This window comes from Nansenia antarctica, assembly GCF_963989245.1.
Source record: "Nansenia antarctica genome assembly, chromosome: 3".
Classification (NCBI taxonomy): Eukaryota; Metazoa; Chordata; class Actinopteri; order Argentiniformes; family Microstomatidae; genus Nansenia; species Nansenia antarctica.
This window is the reverse complement of record NC_137688.1, coordinates 33,445,237-33,451,236: the sequence shown is the minus strand read 5'-3', so window position 1 is coordinate 33,451,236 and position 6,000 is coordinate 33,445,237.

Below are 6,000 nucleotides of genomic sequence, written 5' to 3'. Positions count from 1 at the left end.
AGAGGATCCACAGCTGGATGCAGAGAGAGAGATGGTGTTGTGTTGAGTTAGGGATGATCAGCAGATCTGGGCGGAGGTGTGATGGGGTGTTATGAATGATTATGAGACTAGCAGATCTGGTCGGAGGTGTGATGGTGAGTTATGAATGATTATGAGACCAGCAGATTGTGTTGGAGCCAGACTCTTAAGAACCCCTGGGGCCTCATTTATTAAAAAGTACTTGAACGTCATCTTTGATGGAAAGAGGGGGGCGATTTTGACTGTTTTTATTTCTGGGGGGATGCCATCCCCCCTCAACTCGAGTGCTGCTTATACTGTAATAATATAATGGTCTTATTCTTATCAGGTGGTCTTATTCTTATATGGCTGCTTACTCCCTTTGCGAACTCCCAGACACCGGAGAAAATCCAGTATAATTTAGCGCGTGGCCGGGCAAGGTCCGTTGTGGAACGCACTAGGCATGTTGAAGGGGAGATAGACAGCTCCGCAGGGATATAAAGGAAGACTGAAATACAATCATAAACATCAGTTCCTTTTAAATCTTGAATTAAACTCATTTTCTCGGCTGATAACAACATATCGTTAATTTTATTACGAGCCACTTGCATGAATTACAGTAGGCAGTGCGGCTCACATTCCTGTAATAACTCTGCATAACCAGTAGGTAATGTGCGTACGCAAGGTCAATACTCGACATAGAGCTACGATCGTTTCCACGGTCAAATTGACTCACGTTGAAATTGTATAAATCACTACGTTGACGTGGTTTTCTACGTACGACACGGGTAAGATAACATTTTTATCTGAGTACTTTCTATAAATGAGGCCCCTGGTGTGTGTGTGTGTGTGCGTGTGTCTGTGGGTTGCTAGGAGACCCACGTTAAAACTATATCAGAACGGAGATTATTTATTCTTATTTATTTTATGTAAACAATTGAAAGGGGATCTTTTATTGTTGTTGGTTTCCATGAATAGCAAAAGCCACTTCATAAGCGCAAGCTGCAAACGTATTCATCTTGGTAACCCCTAGTTACCATGCCCATGTTTCATTATGGGATGTCGTTCCCCTTGACAACCATTCACAATGATAAAAGGCACGGGCCCTGTCCGAATACTCCACAAATGTGTCCTTCCTTCCTTCCGTCCTTCCTTCCATCCTTCCTTCCTTCCATCCTTCCTTCCCTCCTACCTTCCTTCCCTCCATCCATCCTTCCTTCCTTCCTTCCAGCCTTCCTTCCTTCCTGCCTTCCTTCCTTCCTTCCTTCCTCCCTTCATTCAAGAAATCACTGATCTAAAATAGGATTGGTCAAAGCAAGCTCTCCACTGCATCGCTTTCACCCGTCAAGTCATGTCAGATCAGTGATTTATTCAAAGGAAAACAAGAGGAGGGAAGGTAGGAGAAGAAAGAAAGAAGGGTGTCTTCAAACAGGGCCCTCGTCTTGCTTAGAACTCCATCCTCATTGGTCCTTCTCCCTGTCACTCATTCTGAGCGTACAGCGTGAGTGGGTCCGTTATCCAGAAGTCCCGCCTGCCAGTCTGGCCAGAGAGATGACCTGTTCAGTACCGCTGCTGCTGTTGCTCCACGCTGCTACCGCTAATGCTGCTTGTCAAACATGTTTGTAAGTCAGCTTTTCCACAGAACTTGGTATTCGCAAAAAAAAAACTTATTTTAAAAAAAGAAGAAGAAGAAAAAGTAGGAAACTAGATGTTTGTTCTCTTTTTTATGTTTGTCGTTAATATTTTGCTTGTAGAGTTTTAGTTATCTTAAGGCCAATGCACACGGCGTGCGATTTTGTCGCACCTGCCGAATTCGATTCCATTGTTTTCTGAATGAGACCCAATGAGACAATGCACACGGCGTGCGATGCGATAATTGTCGCACGACAACATTCGATTCTCCACACTCATTCATTCGTTCATTGGTGTGAATTGAGAATCGAATGTTGTCGTGCGACAAAATCGCACGCCGTGTGCATTGGCCTTTAGAAAACATTCATTTTGTTGTTTTTCGTTCAGGAGATTTTTTTGCATGTTTATTACGTGAGCAAATTCGGTGCCTGATGGTGACGTTTCGGTAGCCATGGGAACCCTCTTGCACTCTACCCCCCACCTTCGTTGTGCCTCTCATCTAATGGTGCTTCTCTTCCGTGGTCCGACTCTGTTTATTTGTACGGTGCTGTATATAACTTTAATATATTATGCACATATCCTACCCAATGGGTAGACCACGAGAGAACATTGTTAAATACTGTAATATAATGTATAGATGATATTAAAAAGAAAAATTTAACACAGCGGCATCGTTTTTTTGTGAATGCCCGAGCTCCTCCAGTACAAACTGTTGCTTTGTCTTTTTTGTAAAACAGAGGAAATAAAAAAAGTTTGCAAAAACGCTACATACGTCACATACACTAAGACAAGAATACTCCTTATATTTTTTCCTAGAAAAAGAATCTGTTTTGTGATTAATCCAATATGGCGAATATTAAGCAGTCGTATACAGGACCACTAGAGGCTGCTGTTGTTCCTCAGAAACATGAGTATTATAAACGCTATTGTAAACGCCAAGAACCGAACTCAAACGGACACCAATAACCCTGACTTCAACAAGGCTTCAAAACAGCGACTTAAACAAGGACTTAAACAAGGCTTCAAAACAGGGACTTAAACAAGGACTTAAACAGGGACTCAAACAAGGACTTAAACAGGGACTCAAACAAGGCCTCAAACAAGGCTTAAAACAGGCCTCAACAACAGAAGCCTATGGGTAATGATAGATCACAGACTTTGATGCAACAAGAGTTGACTATACAGTACTTAACCCTTCCATGGATTAAGTCACCCTTCCAGCTTTAAGTCAACCCTATGGTGAAAGAGATTTATTAAGTTATGCATTGCAAGAAATTGTTTAAGTTTATTATTTTACATGGTCATGACATGATGTTACGTCAGACAGACACCGTTAGAGAATGCTATGGTTGAGTTTATTATCCCAATTTCCAAAAGAAACTGTGATTTTTTTTCATTTCTTCATTCTCAAAAGCACTGCTGGCTTTCTAAAGAGGAGTGTCGACCATGCAGCAGTCTGCTAGTTTGTTTCTTAGCAACAGGTTCTAACTCAGAATCAAAACTTTAGGGCTGTTTGGAAGTTCGAGTTGCTCTCCATTCCAATGTTCTAGAATTTTTCATAATGGACGTCTTGTGTTCTGTTTTGCCTTCACTGTTCACAGGACTACATTCAACATAGACTCACTGTTCACAGGACTACATTCAACATAGACTCACTATTCACAGGACTACATTCAACATAGACTCAAACGTTGAGCTTTATTTTACCAGAAAGATTCCAGAGAGCAAAGCACTGCTGTGTACTTATGCCTTTTCTTTTTATTATTATTATTATTATTATTATTATTAATATCAAAGCAAATGTGATGTCATGGGTTCCAAGCCTGAGGTCTGTTACTGCAATACTTTTACAGGAAAAAGATTTTAAAAATTATAAACAATAAACAAATGTTGCTTTAAGTGCTGGTGTCGTCCTTGTGCTGGTGTGTGTGTAGGTGTGCGTGTCTATTGTGCCTACTGGACAGACTCACAGTTCAGGGGCGGATCTCTTCTCCCAGGAGCCTCTTGGGCCAGAGCCTCAGCCCTTCACAGTACGTGAAGAACAACAACAACAACAAAAACACTTTTGCTCCAATAAAAATAACAACAACAGCAGCTGTGCAACTGTTATATTTTATTGTTTGGATGGAACACAACATTCCCTTGTTTTCAGCCAAGTATCATACAGACGTCATCATGGTATTGACCCCCTCTGGGTAACAGGAATGACTTCCATGTGGGTAACAGGAATGACACTAAAAATTAAAACCTTGAAAATGAACCAGGGTCCTTTCGCATGGATGCCACAGATGTAAACCATTATATACCAAGGGAACATCCTCGTGGTAGGAGGGCTACCTCTGGAGTCTCAAGCAGAGCGGTTTTTTTTTTTTAAACTTTCCACAGAAGTGTGCAACCCCCACACAAATGACACATGAACACGAACAGCTCAGTAACCAAATCAGATCAGAAAAATAAAACACTTTTGCTCCTCCATCAAGCTTTCAACAGATACAGCAGACAATGTGGAATATGTCTAACATTAGCATCAGGACAGAAACGTCAGGCCGCCATCTACTTCAAAAGTAACATTTTATTAAGACTATATTACTGTTCACGAACAATACTCTTGGTTCTACCACAGGCATACCACAAAGGGACAGGTCACCCAAATTCCAATCAAATATTTGTGCCCTTACCCGGAAAGGATGACATTTAACTCTGAAGACCTCAAAGTTCTTCTGACGGCTAACTTAAGCCTCTTTCACACATAGTTCCCTGTAATTTCCATTGAATCCCAAGCTGTGCCGACCAGGCATTTTCGCCGTTCACACGAGCCAAATGTCGGTAGATTCCCGGGTTGCTCCCTTTCACACATGTCGGCGATTCCCTGGTTGCGTGATCTACTAGAACTGGAGCGGGACGGGCACGTGGGACCGCCACGCACCACATATATATATCTGATTCTGCCATATCATACTTCTGTTTTATATTGAAAAATATGATAAATACATGTGGGACGGAGGTATGATATGGCAGATGTGTGGTGCGTGGCGCGCCCGTCTTGTTCCAGCGAGTCAACTCATACGAGTGCTTACCATCAAGTGGTAAGTGCGCTCGCCAACTAAAGCACTTGATTACCATTGATATAAACATACTATACTAGTCCATCAACACAGTATGGGAGAACTTGGTGATAAGCATAATACGTGTTGACTCAATAGACATATGCGCTGTGGGCTATGCGGGTGTGAACAGACTTTGGGATCAACTACAACTTCTCTATAAGTTAGAACTTCTTATCCTTTGAAAAAAATGTTAGAGTTTTTAAATAGCATTTAAATAGTTTAGTTTATGTTCAACTGGAAAAGGTAGTGAGCAGTGAGCACAGAATTTCGTGTTTTGACTCTGCTGGGAGTTCGTTAAAAATGCCTTTAAAAAAAGGCATAATATGTATAAATCTGCCATATATCATACCTCCACTATGATTGGAAATTAAGTAGTGTCCAGTTGTGGAATTATATTTAGCAGTAGCGATATTGGGCCAGTTCTTATGCGCTCTGCCCTGCTGATTGCATGATGCAGGACAGCTGTTAAAGACTGACCAGGCGATAATCAGCGTCCATTCAGACATGCAGCGACCCTGTAAATTGCATGGAATTATACATGGTCTTGACCAGGGTTGGCAACTCATGGCAATTGCCAGAGTGGATTTCCCTGGTCAGTCCCATTCACACTTACGTCGACCCTGGAAATTGCAAGGAATCTACTGGGAAGGTTCGTATGTGTGAAAGGGCTTAGGGTCCGTTGACTTGGCATTGGGTTTTGGTTAAGCATGCTAACAATTAGCCGTTGGTTACAGTACCCAGATAGACAGAACCATAGTGTCTATTCGGTTGTTAAGTCTGACGTCAAACGTGACGTTTAGAAATTTCCGGGTCCAAACCAGAAATTCCCTGCACCAGAGTACCAGTGTCAGTGGCGGCTGGCCGATAGAGGGCGCTGGGGCGCCGCCCCCACCTTCACTTCCTGGTTGCGATTTGTAAAAGTTTTTTTTTTAAATAAACATTGTTTATTCACAAAATGCGGCTGATATTCTGTCGGCGCCTATCAGCATTCATTAAAAATCCTCCAATACAATAAACATTTTTATCTGTGTGTGTGTGTGTGTGTGTGTGTAAAACTCACTGTTAAAATACATAGGGAGAGAACGCGGGGCGCCATGTCAATGCAAGTCTATGCCAGGACGAATACTTTTGGCTTACACGTGAGCTGTAGCAGCGCTCCAATTGGCTGTCTCTATTTCTTGGCCAGGGCGCACAAATGTGCGCCCTGGCCAAGAAATCTCCGGTTGTATTGCAGACAATGCATTATGCTGAGGACTCCCGACTT